At 40.4% G+C, this 18853-nt stretch overlaps 1 pseudogene; it reads left to right on the top strand.

Annotated features, from left to right (window-relative positions):
• The first annotated feature begins 18024 nt into the window (after positions 1 to 18024).
• Positions 18025 to 18627, top strand: LOC117707429 (large ribosomal subunit protein eL29 pseudogene; annotated as a pseudogene).
• Positions 18628 to 18853: the final 226 nt, after the last annotated feature.

The following is an 18853-nucleotide window of genomic DNA, read 5'->3' as shown; positions in this document are numbered from 1 at the left end:
CTTTGGTTTTGTGGTTAGTGCAATCACAGTGTGGTCTTCCATGGATCCGTCAACACAGTACCAACCTAGCTTAAAAACAATATAACAGAGCCAACTTCACCAATTTTGAAACTAAAATACCCAATTCTTTAAAACAGTGACATATAAAGAATAAATAATATGCAATCAAAGATAGTTATTACCTTAGTCATTGCTCTATTGCTGTGCAGAGACACATGACAACTCATGACCATGGCAACTCATAAAGTAAAGCATTGAACTAGAAGCCTGCTTACAGTTTCAGGGGCTTAGTTCATTATCATCATCATGGCACACATGAATTTGGAACAGTAGCTGAGAGCTACGTTCTGATCTGCAGACAGCAGGCAGAAAGAACCTGGGTCTGACATGGGATTTTGAAACCCCAAAGCCATCTCCAGTGACACACTTCCTTTAAGAAGGAAGGCCACACCTCCTAATTCTTCTAATCCTTTCAAATAGTGCTACTCCTTGGCAACTATGCATTCAAATACATGAGTGTATGGTAGCCATTCTTATAAATAAATTCAATCCCTGGCCTCCATAGTCTGGTATTCATATTATATAAATGTACATTCCATCCAACATCAAAAGTCCTCATCAGCTATCACAGTCTCAACACTTTTTAAAAGTTCAAAGTTCAAAAGTCTTTTCTGAGACTCGTGGCAGTCTTTTAACCGGAACTCCCAAACTCCACCAAAATAAAATTAAAAAAACAGATCACATATTTCCAACATACAATGGCACAGAATATACATTACCAGTCTAAAAGGGACAAAAGACAACATAGTGAGGAAATACTGGACTGAAGCAACACCTAAAACCAGCAGGGCAAACTCCAAACTTGGTTATCTCTGTGTCTGATGTCAAAGCATCTTCATATCTCCAACTCCTTTCAGCTTTGTTAAACTCAACATAAATTGTCTTTTTTTTAGTTTTTTTTTTTTTAAGATTTATTTATTTATTTTATGTACATGAGTACACTGTGGCTCTCTTCAGACACACCGGAAGAGCTCTTTGGATCCCATTACCGATGGTCATGAGCCACCTTGTGGTTGCTGGGAGTTGAACTCAGGACCTCTGGAAGAGCAGAACTGACTGCTCTTAACCACTGAGCCATCTCTCCAGCCCAACATAAACTTTCTTTTTGGGGCTGGTTCCACACCTGATCTGCATCTCTTCTTGGCAGGTATCTCACATCTCTGGCACCTCTGATACATTGGAATTGCCAAGAAAAGCCATACAATGACATCTCTGGACCTACATGTATGGACACCTCTGATACATATGTGGCCAGCAGCTATCCTTAGCCACACAGAGAGAGTCCATAATCCCTTTCTTGTACTCTTGACTTTAAAGACAGAATCACGTGGCTGAAACTGGCAAGTGTTACTGCTTGATGGAGCTGAAACTTGGCCCCTTAGTTCAATTACATTTGCATCAGCTTTCTATTGTTGATGGTTTCTGTCACCCTTTAAGATTTTCTTTAATTCGTTTTCACAAGTTGGAAGCTTAGCTGGCTGGGATCATGCCCTGAGGTCCTCATTTCTTTAGTCTTCTTAGCATTAGGTTTTTCTTTAAACTTTTCATCTCCTTCAACACAGGTTTTGGCTCTTACATTTTATTTCCTGGTGTTTTTATTCTCAAACCACATTTTGTATTTTTTTGTTTGTTTGTTTTTTGTCTAGCTTGCTCTTTTTTACTATAGACCCACATAAACCCAGTTCTTGGTACTTCCATCTTAGATATTATCTAAGTTATTATCTTAGTTATTATCTTATTTATATTAGTTATTATGGTTATCTGAAGAGCCAACTCATAAAAGAAAGCATTCAATTGGGGGCTTACTTACAGTTTCAGTGGTTAGACCGTTATCATCATGACGGGGAACATGGCAGCATGTAGGTAGAAATGGTGCTGGAGAAACAGCTGAGAGTTCTACATCCTCATCCACAGGCATGAGGGATGAGAAAGACATGGAGAGAGAGAGAGAGAGAGAGAGAGAGAGAGAGAGAGAGAGAGTTCTTAGAAGGGCAGAGGGAGACTGGGCTGGGTTTGGCATGGTCTTTTGAAACCTCAAAGTCCAGTGACATCAGTGACATGCTTCCTCCAACAAGGCCACACCCCCTAATCCTTCTAACCCTTTCAAAGACTTCCATTTTCTAGTGAGTTAAGCATTCAACTATATGAGCCTATTGTGGGTCATTCTTATTCAAACCACTACAGTTACGATGATTGATTAAAAAAAATCCAAAGTTTGGTTTTATTTTTATAAAATAGAATACAGATATTAAAATATATTATTTTATTCTGATTTGTACTTCAACTACATGTGCATGTTAAGATTTGTTCCCTTCACTTGAATCATTTATACAAAGATAATTATAGCGAAATGAAAATGGGGTAAAATTAGAAGTATAAATATGCACTCAGCATCGAAGAACTTTTGATTAAAGCCACTAGCTCTGGATAGGGCACCGTGATGAACAAAGATTTTATTCTACCCAAGTCTGTCTTTGTGAACCAATTAACTTGGCTTACTCACAGGGGAAAAAAAAAATGGATTCAAAGTTTCTTACTGGCACATGGACAACATTATCACCGAATCAAAATTACTCGTTGTTTATCTATCGTCAGGAGATGGCAGAACATCCTGAACTCTTCCATGACTATGGAAGGCTGTTAATGAGCCAAATCTTATGCAGGCATTCTGAGAGTTTAAGAAGGCAAAACCATCTTACGTCCAACCAATAACATTCCACGACACTCTATCTCTTCCTTAAGCTCTTCCATTCTTTCTGTCCTTGCCTTCTGAAGTGTTCACTGAGTCTTATACAATGTGATATAGATGCCCTATTTATTCCTGAACATTAAACAGTAACTTATTGTCAGCACTGTGACCAGAGTTAAGACGGCAATAGATGTTGCCCACTGCGAAAATCAACTCCCCTGACTAAAGCTAGGAGCAGCCATCCTGAATGGGTAGAAATCAAGTATTTCATTTGTCAGGGACATTTTATCAGTTGAACAAAGAACCAGCAATACCTTCTCTGTTAGGGTTTAGGTCCTCACAGACTTTGACTGGGTTCATGGCAACATTTATAAATTTCTTCTTGTGGAATGGGCCTCAAATCTGAGCAGAATGCAATTGATTGCACCCATACCGTTGACCCACTATTATACCTTGGCATTTTGATAGTGCAGTATTAATGTCTATATCTGAGCAGGATTTTTGTTGATGATTTTCTCTCCTCTTGACTTCTTTAGTATTTAGTGGATGTAGTGTGCATGCCTGTGTATATTATTAATATTTAGCAGAGCATCACCTAATTCATAAGGATCATGCCCTTTAGTGGCATTCAGCAAAGCCACTGAATTCCCAGAAAAGTTCCGAAATCCCTGCTGAATTAAATTTTTTCTTAACTATCTTGTGAAAAGTTTTGTCTGGCCTAGTGAGCTGGGCATTGAAGAAAACCACTTTTCATCTATACTCCACCAGTTCTTCCTATTTATGGGAACCTCCGATGGTGGTAACCAAATGTCCCCAATGGTTCATAGGAACCATTCAAGGATTGCTTTTCTTAATACTGCCCTCGATTAGGCAATCTTTTTTTTTCCCAAGGAAGAATTGATAGTTAAATTACTTAGTTTCTCTGCTTCTGTGGTACTCAGACTGATCCCTTCTCTGCCCATGCCTCATAAGCCAAGCTGTGAGATTCTCTTGTATATCTTATTTCAAATGCTTTCCCAATTTAAGTGTTAAAAAGGCAGATAGATCGATGGTTGTCATAGATTTTTATACTTGGCTATAATTAAAAATCCAACTTACATGTCTTGAATTTATCTTCTTATCATATACCTGGAGGGCATCTTCTATCACTTCGGCCTCACTATATCTCACTTCTCTGATTTTTCTCAAAGATTTTTTTTTTAAGATCCAAGGGAAGGCTATTTATCTAAGACTGAATCTGCATTCTTTTCCTCTCATTACCTCCTCAGACATAGGAATGACAAGTCAACACCTCCATCTCCATGGTCACATTTCCTGCCAATCAGAAGTTAGTGTAGAGACAGAATCCCCGAGTCCCTTTCTCTTTGTATTTCTTTCCTCCCCTGAGCAAGTTCTTCTGGTACCTCAACTGATCCATGCAACTGATTCCAGAGCATGCTTGTGAAACTGTACCATGCATGCTACTTTTAGGGATTCTAACATATTTTCTAGTTCAGCATCCATTGACAGTGCATCCCTGTACTTACGAGACAGATCTTATTTGTCAGTGAAGCAGACCAATCCATATTACTTAAAAGAAGACCATCCTAAGGTTGGCTTTGTGAACACTGTACTCCCAAATGTTTCAGATTTGGTTAGATATCTTCTCACCCATTACAGGGAAATACAAGAAGGCACACCCATTCACACTACACAGGGAATGATGCCCATATTGAAATTGCCCTCAAGGATCTGCTATCCTCACATAGCTTAGCTTCAGTTGAGTAGATCATGAGCCAAGCAAAGACAATGTAAGCGCCCAGTCCTAGGCTCACCTTTGGCTCTGCTATGCCTGTTCTGGGTGCCAAGTATTGCATTAAATTTTCCTTTGGCGATATTAACAATTACTTAGGTACTTCAGGTCAGGTACCAATCACAGGCCAATGAAATTATTCTACCAAAGTAGAACTTGGTGAAGCAATGTGTTTAATGAGCACTGAAAGACAAGAGCGTAGACAACTTGTGGGTGATTACACCACTGAAGCAAACTCATCCCCCTGTATCCCAATATGAATATCCTAGGTGAGTGGAGGGGCCCAATGCACTCTTCCATCCCACATGAAAGGATGTTAGTGTGCCAACCTGGGCACATCTGATGTAGATAATCACAGCTGCTGAGAGTTCAAGAGAGTTCATGGTGACTTCATGCCTGGAGAATGCCATTCCACAATAGTTTATTTGCACTGCTTGAGAAAAACATAAAACAGGTGACTGTGAAGAATGGAAGCCTGATTCTAAAGCTACATCAGCACCTGCACCCCTTTCTAAGGTGTTTTCATATTACGTAGAGCAGCATAGAAATGTCATTATGTTCATTGACACAGTTTGACAGCAATAACAGTTCTTGGACTTATTTTTTCCCTGTAACATAAAGTTTTAAGCATTTTAAACATTAACCAAACATCAAATTTATAGTTTGCAGATATGCTAAGATGTTGACATGTGTCTGATACGTGGAAGCAAATGGAATTATGTTGAAGGATGTTAGAAACCAGAGACGACATCAACCTAAAACACTCAGTGGAGAAGCTGGCAGTTAAGGAAGTTATTATTTCAAGATGTATCAGTGACTCCCAAAACTCCATCACAGCAGTTTTAAAATGGGGGAAAACAATGAAGGAAAAACATTTGTAATAACTGGGTACTGAGCCACAGGGCTTTAATAAAGTTCTGTGAGTGAAACAAGTGTTCTGGCTAGCTCTTTTGTGATTGATCCCACTTAGGTAGCTTTAATGACCACCAAAAACTAGAAATATCTTAATTAAAATTTTGGCTATTCTGCCTGGGAATATCCAGTTGTTAGAAGTGAAAACCCTTATTCAGTCTATCTTTTTCAGGAGCCCCTCAGCCTGTTTTTGACCATCATTCCACAGGACAATATAAGGTTCATCAGCCAATTATGTCTGTAGGCTGAATCAAACCTTTCAACCATGGAAGTGGTCACCTCCTCAGACGTATCTTCTGGCACAATAAATAAGAACATCCCTCAGGAGTTGTGTGGGATGCTGATCTTGCCTGTCCTTTTCAAAACTAGTTGGAGAACCAAAGACCCCAAGGCATCAAAGCAAAACAAACTGGAAAGCCTATCTTTGATAGAAGGGGCAGATAAGAGCTGTGGGCAGATAAGACATACTTTATTCAGTGCCTTGGGAATCAGCTGCCATTCTAGGTGTGGATCCAGGAGTCTTTCTAGCTCTTCAGTTCCACCTGCCTTGGTCACTCTTCCAAAGCCATTTATATTCCTTTGTGACTCCTCATTGCCTGAAGGATCTATAACTAAGTGGAATCCTATAGACACCATATTTGTCTGGGACCCATGTAGGATACATGTGTCCTCCATCTGCTCTTTCTTTCTGATGTCTCTGGGGTATTCCTAGATATGTTGATGTTGCACACCTCAGTGCTTTCACGAATCTCACCTCCATCCTCCTGGTACCAGGCCACCATTCCCAGTGAGAACAAAGGTCCTATATTTCTTCTTTGCTGTGTTCTTCAGGCACTCCTCTCAGCCCATCTCTGTTCTCTTAGGACTTGATGCCATTCATAGCTAGAACCAGGGTATTTCTACTTCTGTCTCTGCCTTCCTTCTTGGATGCAGGCCCTGAATCTTGCTTAAGAGACCTCTGGAGTCAGCCTATTTTTCTTATCTGCTAGCCTATCATCCACACCACCCACCACCAACAGGGAAAATCCAAATGACTTAAAGAGAAGAAAACACAGAACTACAAATAGCTGATTGCTTCTCAAACTTTATTATACATAATATATACAACTATATAATACATAGCAAGAACATGAATGAAAACGAGAGTTCAAAGCTTAAGTGTCAAATTAACTCCAGAATAAGACTGAGCACTCAGCAGTCACACGGTTTTGAGACCTTGTGTAGTTATAAATCTCTGCTCAGGAAATGTTCCAGGAAAGAGGGCAGAAGAGTGTAAGAGTCAGCCAGAAGCAAGACAGAAGGGTAACAGAATGACTTTTCTAGTCAATACACAGCCATTCATTAAAATCTCAAACTCCCCATAATCAGTGAAGATTGAACTGGGTCTGCACAGCAGAGGCCATCAGAACCCAGGTATAGACAGAGGAGGGGCCCAAGGAGTTCCACATATAAGGGCCAAACCATTTGTTACTGAGAGATTCAGAGGCGGGGGAAGTGATTGCCTTTAGTGTGTGTCTGCTGCTGATATGATTATCCTCAGTGGACTCTGCAGATCATCTCTCCCTTGGCAAGTTTGGGTGTACTTCTAAGAGACGCCTTTGTCTGTATGTAAATGTGGAATGAGCTTAAACATGTTACAGAATATCATGACACGGCACAGACCTGGGCCATTTTCTAATGTCTACTTCAATAAATGTATTTAATGAGTTGTAATTTATACACTTTGTGCATATCATCACAATTTTACACAATCTTTGAGATATTAGAGCATTATCACATTTTATATATGAAGAAAATGAGGCACAAAAAAATAAAGTAACTTCTTCAAGGTCACACAGCCAGGAAGAGATAGGCAGAGACCATAAATCCTGGTTCTTTGGCCTCTTGGAGCTAGAGTTTTATCATCAGGCCCTGCTGTCATTGCCTGCATTTTATCAACTGAAGAGATCTAGATTGCCCTCTGCTGATGTTCAATTGAAGTGAAAGCTACTCCATGTTGTTTTTAAAATCCAACAAGTTGACTTTACGTATTCCTCCAGCTTTGTGTCTTATCCGTGTGCTTTGTGACCATTCATTGTAGACAAAAGAAGTTGGTTCAGTTCATTTTCCACCCATAAATCCTTCATCCTTATTGCCGGGGTATGCCTGTCCTCTGACTTCCTTCATCAAATATAAAAATTACCTCACCAAGTGCACACATATTCTGCCATTCAGTAAAAACTGTAGGAACAAGACATACTGTTACTAAAATAAAGATAGGCAATTTTTTAAAAAATTCAATGCAGTTAATTGTTTACTGTCAGAGACTGCATAAGTTGTGTAATATTTATATTTCAAACAGTGTTATAAATAAAAAAAATATAATAGAATGTTATGGTTTGAATATGTAATAAACTCATTAGGCTGATATCCTGGAGTCCGATAATGGACTTTTGGAAGTGACTGGATCATGAGAGCTTATTTCATGAATGGGCTAACCTCAGGGTTAAGTGAGGGTTCCATAATTTCATAACATTGGTATGTAATGGAAGTATTAAGAGATTGGTCTGCCTCGGGAGAAGCAGGACACTCACTGGCTTGCTTTTACAGGAGATATCACCTCCCCACTCTAAAATCGCCTCAGTCTGTCTGCTTTCTGTTAGCCATGAGGTAAGATGATACTTTCCACCATGGGCTCCCCACCTCCTCACACTTACAGCAAAGGAGCCATTGACACCTTGGCAACTGTGAGTCAAAATAAAAGCTGTTTTTCTTTAAATGGTTCCTGCCAAGTATTTGTTACAATGTCACTTAGAATCTGACTCAAACAAAGAGGAAACAGCAGAAGACTGAAGCAGATGGTGTTAACTCCTCCTTGTAATCAGGCACTCAGGACTTGCCTCAGGTGGATCATGAGTTTAAGGTTACCCTAGGCTACATAGTGATACCTTGTCTCAAAAGAAACAGAAATTGGAGGGGGACAGACTACAAAAGAAACATTTTTTTTCTAGTTGGATAGTTTATTTTGGGTAGCCAAAATAAACATTCACTAATGTAGCCAAGGCTAGCCTCAAACTCATGGAACTCTGCCTGAGTGTTTTGATTAAAGTCTTGCTCTGCCATAATCAGCTTGGATAGATGAATTTAATGGTGAGAAGGGAGGAAGTACGGGGGAGGGGAGGGTAGCTGAAAGTGAGGAAAAGGGTGGCAGAAGGTGGGGAGATGCTACCACAGAGGGATGAGAACAGGTTCAGCTTTGCTAAGCCTTACTTGTATGATACTGGGGACAGAGGGAAGAGGACCTGCCTCCTACGTCTATGACTTCCAACAACAGGAAAAGGTTGGTACTCTTTATGAAGATAAGAAAACTTAGAAAGATTCAAGGTGTCTATTTTAGTTATAAGCAATTTCTAATGAGCATCTAGTTGATGACACAGAGAGAGAAACATGAGGCTGCAGCTTGGGGTCCAGCACAGGAAGAGTTTGGCCTTTGTCCCCCTGGAAAGTTCCATATGTTCCTCAGATTCTCCCGGCTCTAACAAATACTCGTATTTTGTTACATATTCCATACTGAAAGCTTTTGAAAAGTAACTGCAACACATAGGAACTTCTCCTTGAAATAAGATGACACAATGCCAAAACCTACACAAAAGAAAGTTTTCAGGTCTAAATCTTTAAAATTATCCCCAGCTATAAGAAGTTTTTGTTATATGCATTTCACCCTTAAAATTTAAACCCCTCTCCCCCAAAAATAGACTTTCCTGCATGGCTTGGCCTGTACCCCAACCCTACCATCACCCTCTTCTCTCTCCCCACCTCTCCCCCTTTCCCACTCAGGTGTTGGACCAGGCGGTCCCCAATTCCATGCTGCACCCCTTCTTCCCCCCTGCAAAAAAAAAAAAAGTATAAAAAAATTAACTCCATGGAAATGTTTAATAATTCAGTAATTTAGTAATTCAGTAATTCAGTCATTTTTAGGGGGATACAACAGTTTTTCTTATACTTGTAGAGTGCTGAATATTTGGATAACCAACAACCATTAATGATAATTCACTAGAAAAGACATGATTGACTGTCAAGTACTAATGATTGCACACTTCGCTGAGGAAAGAAAAGCCAGGAGCATCCTTGCTACAGGAACAAAGCACAAAGCCTCTCCGTGAAATGACGTGCTCCTAGTGAGCTTGTGGGAAGAGCACTACCACGAGAGGCAGATGCCCCCAAAACTGTAAAAGTCACAGTGGTCTTAGTCGCTTTGACACAGAATTAACAGGACACTTTAAATCTATGTGGTAAGGGCTGAGGAAATGGCTCAGTGCAGTAAGCACTCGCCATACAAGAGAGTGGACCTAGATGGGAAACTGAAGCACATAGAAAGCTAGACGTGGTAAAACAGGTCTGCAATATCTACCTTCCTGTGGCAAGATGGAAAGTAGAAACATGAGAAATACCAGAAGTTCTTAGGACAGCTGGCCTAGCTAACGTATCCTCAGGGAACAAGAAATCCAGCATCGAACAAGGTGGAAGTTGTTCCCAGCACCCAGAGCGGTCCTTGGACCTCAACAAGTATGGCATAGCCTGTTCGTATGCAAACATACATACACACACACAAACATCATTTCACCATTTTCAGAGATATACTTCAATAACATTTTCAAATTGTAACATTTTCTATGTATTTCCCTTCTGATGAGCAGTTCTATTCGTTGAAACAGTTCATCAACATTGATATAATTATGGAACCAAGTACAGTCATTCTCTTTGTGTGTGTGTGTGTGTGTGTGTGGTATGTGTGAAATATATTTCAAAGGCAACCAAGAGGCTATACACTTTTGCAGACTATATATTGGTTCTGAAATTATAAGTTGATTTTAAAGACTGCCAGACGGTCTCTGTGTTTTCGATGCTGGCACGAGCGCAGCACAGGGCTGAGATGGGAACACTGATAAAAAGTCAGCTACTTGCCCTGTCGGGTTAGCACATTTCAGTGTTGTTTCCAGTTGATTTCCCATGACATTACATAACAGGCTTCCCCGGGGAGATTTACAGCTTCGGTGTACGAAGGTGGGCTGCTTAGGTTCAGCTCCTGCCTGCCGTTTTCTCTCAGTGGCTATCATGCATATTTATTATCAATACAGAAAGTGTGCCAAACAGCTGCAGAGTCTCCTTAAGACATTTTGAACAATTTTACAGACCTATTGGTACAAATAACAATTACTAACATGAGCTGATAAGATATAAGTAGATTTTTTTACTATTAAGAATGCCATCTCACACAGAAATGAGTTCCTGCCTCCCTGCCCCCCCCACACCCCTTCAAGTTTAATTTCTCAAAGCAAGAGTGAAACTCCAGATCTAGGTTTTGCTCCCCCAGCAGTGGTAAGTGCTAATCCAGAGGTCTCCTTTGTCTTTGGTCACACCTCTTCACGTGCTTCCAGTCACAGGTCTCCTGAACCAAGCTGGGTGGCTTCCTATGTAATCACATAGATCTATTCCTTTCAAACATGACAGCAAAGCCAGGTGTGGGTTCCCACCTAATTGTCAATAGCAATCATGATGTTTTAAAAATGCTACCATATAACAAGTCATAGGTAATTCATATGTAAATCATATGTCTGTAGAGCATGTATTAGTCATTTGTCTGCTGCTGTAACGAAATCCCTGACAAAAGCAATTTACAGAAGGAAAGGATCGTTTTTTAGCTCACAGTTGGCCAGCCTAGCCCATCATGGCCATGAGTTTACATTGGCGGGAGCTTGAGGCAGTTGGTCACCTTGTGCTTATAATCAGGAAGCAAGACTATGCTTGCTAAACCATCTTCTTCTTTCTATTCAGTCCAAGAGCCTTATGTTGAAATCTCAATGTTCACATTCAGGGTGCATCTTCCCACCAAGATTAGGTGTAGCAAGACAAACCGTCCCCTCCTAGATGATTTTACATCTTGGGAAGCTGAACTGCCATGGTATATACATAAGATGCATGTGTGTTATTTTATTCTCTCAGCCATCATGTAAACCAAATATTATGGCACATATCTTCAAAGTTTGACAGACAAAAATCACTCCTCCCCCATGACAGCAGCTAAGTAGTGATGGAGGTAGACTGCCACCCAGGCCTTTAGACTACAGATGTTTTCACTATATAATATTCTAATGTTCTGTTCAAGCTTAAAACTATAAAATGAAAGACCAAATGGATGCATAAGAAAAAGTTGTCACTTTAAAAACCAATTGAAGAGGTCTGTGGCATTAATGATATGGCTATGTCCATGGTACAGTAGAAAAGAATAGTTCTTAAAGTTGCAAAGAGATCGGTTAAAATAGAACTTAAAAGAACTAGAAGATTTAAAAAAGAATTGCAAGTATTTGTGAAATGATAGCTCTATTGTTTTAAATGCAATATGATTATTCCTGAACCAAAAGGAAACGACAACTATCTTGACTTTAAGTGCAAAGTGCAAAAACCGTTCATGCACGTATGCCTGAGCGTATATGCATCACATGGGTAGATGCAGAAGTCAGCTTTGGATGCCATTCTCAATTACTCAACACCTTAATGTTTTAGAAAGTCTCTTACTGACCCCAGAGCTCACCAATTTGGCTAGATGTAATGGCCAGCAAGGTCCAGGATTTCTTCTGTTTTGACTTCTCCAGCACTGGGATTACAAGTGTGTGCCACCGTGCCCTACTTTTACATGGGTCCAGGATATCGTACTTAGGGCCTCAGGTGTGCACAACACGTAATTTATCCACTGAGCCATCATCACATTTCCCAGTAAAATCTCAGTGGATAACAAAACGTCAATCCAGTGTGACTACATAGATTCATAGTCTTGATGTTGTAAAGAGAAAGTAAAACCCCAAAGTTTAAAACTATAAAAATGTCATAAAAATATCCATCTCAGATGTGATAGAAATGACAAAAAGAGGGTGGGGAGAGATAGATAAAATTTCTGCTGAGCTAGCTCTTCGGCTACACGTCTGTGCTGCAAAGCCTTAAGGTTCTTCACAGGCATCAGACTAACCACTGTAAAGTAGGATTTCATTTATAGTCACATCACAGAATAAGATTACTTTCGTTGACTATGAGATTAGGGACTTTCCCACAAATGTGTATTTTATAGCTACTGTTGGGTGTAAGCAATCATAGCTTAAAACTGGAAGCAAATACACAGAAACCACCCAGTTGATTCAGGCAAGAGGCTCTTAGGCAAGTCACTCTTCATTTGCCCACATCAAGATAAGCAGTGTTAACATTCTCATTATTCATCAATAAAACAAGAAGCATGAAAAGAATGGGAGGGTACTGCATGTGATAAATGCCAAATAAAATGTTTGGGAAAAGTGAATGTAGGAGTTGGGTGAGGATTAAAAGCAGCAGATCCCTGGGTCAGTCAGTTAAAAGGCTGAGCACATTCATCAGGGAATTCTCTAGTGTTCGGTGGGTGTGTTAATTACAGACCTAAGGGAATCCTGACATGGCTAATATAAACACCCAACCCTTATCATATATCACCACCAACTATTATAAACTAAATCCAGAAAAACTATCTTTTCTTCCCAGCATTAAAAAAATGTGTGAAATTCGAGGTCATGGTACCAGGCGTCTAAGGAGAAATTCTCAACCTAACAGTGCACTGGTCAAGTAAGACTTTCAGTAAATACTGACTTGAAGAGATTAATCAAGAAAATACATTTTATTTCTACTTTTTACAGTGTAGAAGGTGCAGTGCTCACACCAATTGACCAAGATGGAAAGCATCTTATTGAGAATACAGTGTTGGGTTTTTGGAATTCAGCTGTCAAAATGCATAGTGTTGTGGAAGCTAAAGGAACACGGGACTGCACATGAGCATTCATGCTTCTGCAGAGTGCAACACATTCATCCCATGTGCGCTAGTGTGATAAAGTGACACTTTAAACTCTGCATGTTATCAATGGAAATGCATACTACAGGCAGGGCACTCAACAACGGTTTTGCTCACTCATTGCAAGATAATCCAAATATAGTAGAATTAAGAAAAGAAATAAAGAAAAACAAATGACATTCAGGCTCTGCCTTGCCACACTCAATAAAGTGCACAAAATGAAGTCACCAACAGTGAGAAGACCTGTTTAGAATCATAATGTACCACTGATTTCTGAATGTATTAGCAGCCAACGAATTATCCAAGTGTATAATGCAATGTGGAATAATCCTGTTCCAAAGGAGGCAAGACAGAAGTAAGTACATAAATCAGACCATGAATTAAATATCTGAAAATTACTGGTAAAATTTAGTCCTGAAAATAGCCTCAATAAAAAGTCCGAATTTATACTCTCATTTAACATTGACATTAAGGTATTTCAAGCTCAAAATGAATGCTTTCATTTTTAAAATGATACCACCAGAGAGTGAGGTAGCTTTGGGGCAAAGTTATGGAAATTTCCACATTGTCCCCTTGCACAAAACCCTTCCAGGACCTCAAGTATTATGCAGTTTTGATGGCTGAGCAGTCAGGACCAGTGATTGGTCTTTCAGAGGAGCCATGTCAATACCCAGTGCCCTCATGGAATTCACAACTGTCGATAACTCCACAGTACACCCCCCCCCCCCAACACTCAGGCAAAACACCAATGCACACAAAATAGAAATAAATATTTTTAAAAAGGAAAATATTGTAAAGTAAGGTATTTGTGCCAAATTTTATTAAGAAATTGGTCTCTTTCATCTTTTTTAAGTTTATATTAAAATTTTATATGGTACATAAAAGTTTGAGTTATATATAATGAGATACCATGCGATATAATATATACATATGTGTATGTGTGTGTGTGTGTGATAATTAGATAAATATACCTAGGTTATCAAGTACTTGTCATTTCTTTGCTCTGAAAACAATTAAAATAGTTCAGTTTGAAATAAGCAGTACATATTGTTACGAATTGCCACTTTACTGGGCATACCCAGTGCTTTTATCTGACTGAAACTTGACCAGTTGGTCTGTCTTTCCCATCTTTTCTTTTCCTCTTCCATCTCCAGCCTAGTGAAACAAGCATTGTCTTCTCAATGTCTATGCCATCCATATCCCACAGACCAGTAAAAGCACAAGGCTCTCTCCTGTCTACCCTTGACTCATGCAAAACTTCCCTAATTAGGAACTTAATTTCAACCTTGTTCTCAGAAATTCCAGTATTACGTGGGTTTCTTTGAAATACTGATTTCACTTCTTCATGTATATACACAGAGAGAGACACACACACATGTACACATGTGAGGGAGAGAGTGAGAGAGAGAGAGAGACAGAGAGAGAACTAAAGGCTGCTGTGCTGCACTACATAGTCATTCTATTTGTAATTCTTCTGAGAAAACTCCATGTGGTCTTATTTACATCCTCACTGATTGTCACAACTATCCTCTACTTTCTAAACCCTCACATCAAGCAACCAAGGTTGAGGCATCACACACGTATGTGGTCTGTATGCACATTGTGTGCAAGTACGAGGCCAGAGGAAGAAAGTTACATGTTATCCTGGTCTATTGCTTTCCTTATTCCATTGAGATAAGAGCTAGGCTGAGCCACAGAGGCTCCCCTGCCTTTCTCTCCCAAAATGTTAGAGTGACAAGGGCCCATGTCCACTCCTGAATTTTACGTGACGGCCTGGGATCCAAGCCCAGGCCCTCAAGCTAAGATAGCAAGTACTCATTCCACTGAGCTCTCTTCCCAGAAACCCAAGGGCACTTTTATATGAAGTTAAGGGGAAATTACCTGAAGGATCATTTAGTTTAGATCAACTGAAATATATAGTGTGGATTTCAGCAATGTCTGTGCACAGTTAATCTATTATTAGTCATAGGAATGTCTCATAAGTCCTCCTACTCAAAATTTACAGAGCCAGATGTAGCACCATGTTATAAATAAGTCGTTCAAGACTAAACATGAAAAATATGTGCACGTTACAAAAGGCAGAAAAGAGGAGAGGAGGCATGAGAAAAAGGAGGGTGGGGAAAAGGGAAGAAAGAAAGGGAGGAAAGAAGGGAGGGAGAGAGTGAGGTAGGAAGGAAAGAAGAAAGGAAGGAAGGGAGGGAGGGAGGGAGGGAGGAAGGAAGGAAGGAAGGAAGGAAGGAAGGAAGGAAGGAAGGAAGGAAGGAAGGAGCCTCCAGTTAGATTTTGATTGTTTCTCAATCACTACACAAAGTTCTGACCGATGCCAAACAGAACCTCTGTTCTGTCAGGAAAAGCTCAAAACTACAGCTTATAACGCCAAGCTCCTCAGTTTCTGAGGATGATGTTAGATGCTATCAGGAACCCTGTTTGCAGGACACTGAGCAGTGCTGCTTTAACTGGAGTGTTTCTGACTGAAATCATCCGAGTCCTGCATGCCAATATATTGGATCATGTCTGAACATATCTGAATCATTGTGCCCTGATGAAATCTCCGGGTTCCAGATGGAAAATCATGTGAAGTTGCTCTGACCTCTGCAAGCCAACGTGCAGAAATGATTGGGCTGCCGCGTTCCTCACACAGCCTTCGACTAGGCAATGCATGGAACACCGGGGTGTGGTTTCACATCTATTAAATCAAGGCTCCTGATTTGGAACTAATGGATGGCAGCATGCTTAGTGATTTAAATTTATCCGTAGAAGTCTAATAACTAGTAGGGCAGGCCTTTTAACCACATTTGACCCTCTCTACTTAGCTGGACCCTGTAATCCTTTGCCAGTGTCTGAATAGTGAGTTATTCCTAATCTCACCCCCTGCACCTTCCTCAAGCCTCCATATCTAGTGGAGTCCCACATTCAGTGTGCAGTCTTAGTCTGATCACCCTTGCTTGCAGCTCTTTTTCAAACTCAAACCTAGGCCCAAATTTTACATGAAATCACTAAATGGGCAAGTAGAAGTTTTCACATTCTTTTAAAAAATTTTCACAAACTAGTCTGGGATAGGTGAAAGTAACATTGCAAGAGACAGAGTGCAGAGGCTTGCCATTAAAAAAATCAAAATAGAGGTATAGTTACTTAATTGAAGTATCTTAGTTTCATATGAATTTGGAAATATTATGAATTGTTTAGCTTTTAGAAAATTGTATTCATAATCTTTTTCCTTGTTTTGAATAATTGTTCCCTTCTAAAGCTAACTTTTAAAATTGTTACATTAGAATGCCTTTGTGAGGAGTGCCCAGAATATTGTGTAATTTAAGGGTTTTTTTTCACTTTTTTATTGGATATTATATTTACATTTCAGATTTTATCCCATTACCCCATTCCCCCCACTACCCAGGAACCCCCTATCCCATCCCCCCTCCTCCTGCCTCCACGAGGGTGTTTCCCCACCTACTCCCACTCCCACCTCCCCATCCTCAAATTCCTCCCTGCTCAGTGTTCAGCCTTCATGAGACCAAGGATCTCCTCTCCCACCTATATCCGACAAAACCATCCTCCGCTATATGTACAGATGAAGTCATGGGTCCCTCCCTATGTGCTCCCAGGGTGGTGGTTTAGACCCTGGGCAGCTCTAGTTGGTTGGCACTGTTGTTCCCCTCTTGGGGCCACCAACCCTTTCAGCTCCTTCAGTCCTCTAACTTCTCCATTGAGAACCCTTGATCAGATCAATGGTTAGCTTCGAGCATCTGCCTCTAAATATGTCAGACTCTGGCAAAACTCCAAGGAAACGGTTACTTCAGGGTCCTGTCAGCATGCACTTCCTGACATCCATATCAGCATCTGTCTTTGGTGACTGCACATGGGAAGGATCACAAAAGAACACACATGGTATTTACTCACTGATAAGCGGATATTAGCCCAAGAGCTTAAAATAGCCAAGATTCAACTAACAGACCACATGAAGCTCATGAAGAAGGAAGACCAAGTGTGGATGCCTTGGTCCTACTTGGAAGGAAGGTGGGAGTGGGAGTAGGAGTGAAGAATGCTCAAGGGAGCAAATATGGAGACAAAGTATGGGACAGAAACTCAAGGAGGGGCTGTCTGGAGACCATTCTACCTTGGTATCCATCCCATGTGCAGTAATTTAAGTTTTATACATCTCAAAAATCGTCATTCACACCCAGGCTTCAGAATTAAAAAATAGCTAGACAGTGGTGGTTGCACACCTTTAAATCCCAGCACTCAAGATACAAAGGCAGGCAGATTTCTTTGAGTTCATGGCCAGTCTGTTCTATGAATCGAGCTCCAGGACATCCAGGGTGGTTATACGTGGAAACCCTATCTCAAAAAACCAAACAAACAAAAACACACAACAACAACAAACAAACAAAAAACGAACAAATAAACAAAAAAATTGGAACTGATAAAAGCTAGTTTCAGCAAATCCCAGGTGAGGAGATGACTGTAAGTTTTAATGAACCCACCTCTGTCCCAGACTCTTGGAAAGATTAAACACACATGCTTTAATGCATCATAATGTATAAAGTTTCATAATAAAAAGATATTACTTCTCAACATTCGACTGCCTTTTTAAAAAATTTTTACAACAGTGGTTACACAGGAAGTAAAGCCACATTTATATTAAAATGTGATTATAATAGGCTTACACCACACAAGTTAATATAAACATATAGGAGACTTTCCCAATAGTAAAAGACAAGTGTGGCCATGGGTAATCATAGGAAATCATCAAGTAATCACATGATCATGTGAAATTAACTCTGTAGAAATTCAAAGAAAATTATTTTTCTCCAAAATGGATCTGAAGTTTTGCTAAAGAAATTAGACTTTTTTTTTCTGGTCCTAGGTGCTTTGGGGGCCACAGGTTACTGTGCAGCCGTGGCCAAGTCCAAGAACCACACCGCACACAACCAGTCCCGCATATGGCACAGAAATGGCATCAAGAAACCCTGGTCACAAAGATACAAATTTCTTAATGGGGTTGACTGCAAGTTCCTGAGGAACATGCACTTTGCCAAGAAGCACAGTAAGAAAGGCCTGGAGAAGATGCAGGCCAACAATGCAAAGGCAGTGCGTGCACACACAGAGGCCATCAAGGCCCCAGTGAAGCCTAAGGAGGTTAAGATCAAGATACCAAAGGGACCCAGCCGCCAACTCAGCCTTCTGGCTTTCATTGCTCACCCCAAGCTTCGGAAGCGGATTCGAAGTTACGTGGCCAACGGTCATAGGTTCTGCCAACAGAAGCCCAAAGTTCAAACCAAGGCAGAAGCTGCAGCTCCAGCTAAGGCCCAGGCTTCAGCTCCAGCTTAGGCTCCTGAAGGTGCCCAGGCCCCTATGAAGGTCCCATAGAAAAGGCTTCTGACTCCTGTGACAGGGCTACCTATGTTCTATTTGCAGATTACCAGTGTCCTATGCTGTTTATACAAACTTGAGGCAAGATCTGTTGACACACACACACACACACACACGGGGGGGGGGGGTTAGATTTATTCCAAGCTACTCCATCAATTTTTCCTATAAAAATAATAAAGGGCTA

This window comes from Arvicanthis niloticus, chromosome 4, assembly GCF_011762505.2.
Source record: "Arvicanthis niloticus isolate mArvNil1 chromosome 4, mArvNil1.pat.X, whole genome shotgun sequence".
In the NCBI taxonomy this organism is placed as follows: Eukaryota; Metazoa; Chordata; class Mammalia; order Rodentia; family Muridae; genus Arvicanthis; species Arvicanthis niloticus.
The sequence above is the reverse complement of the archived record's forward strand: the minus strand, read 5'-3'. Positions and strand labels throughout refer to the sequence as shown.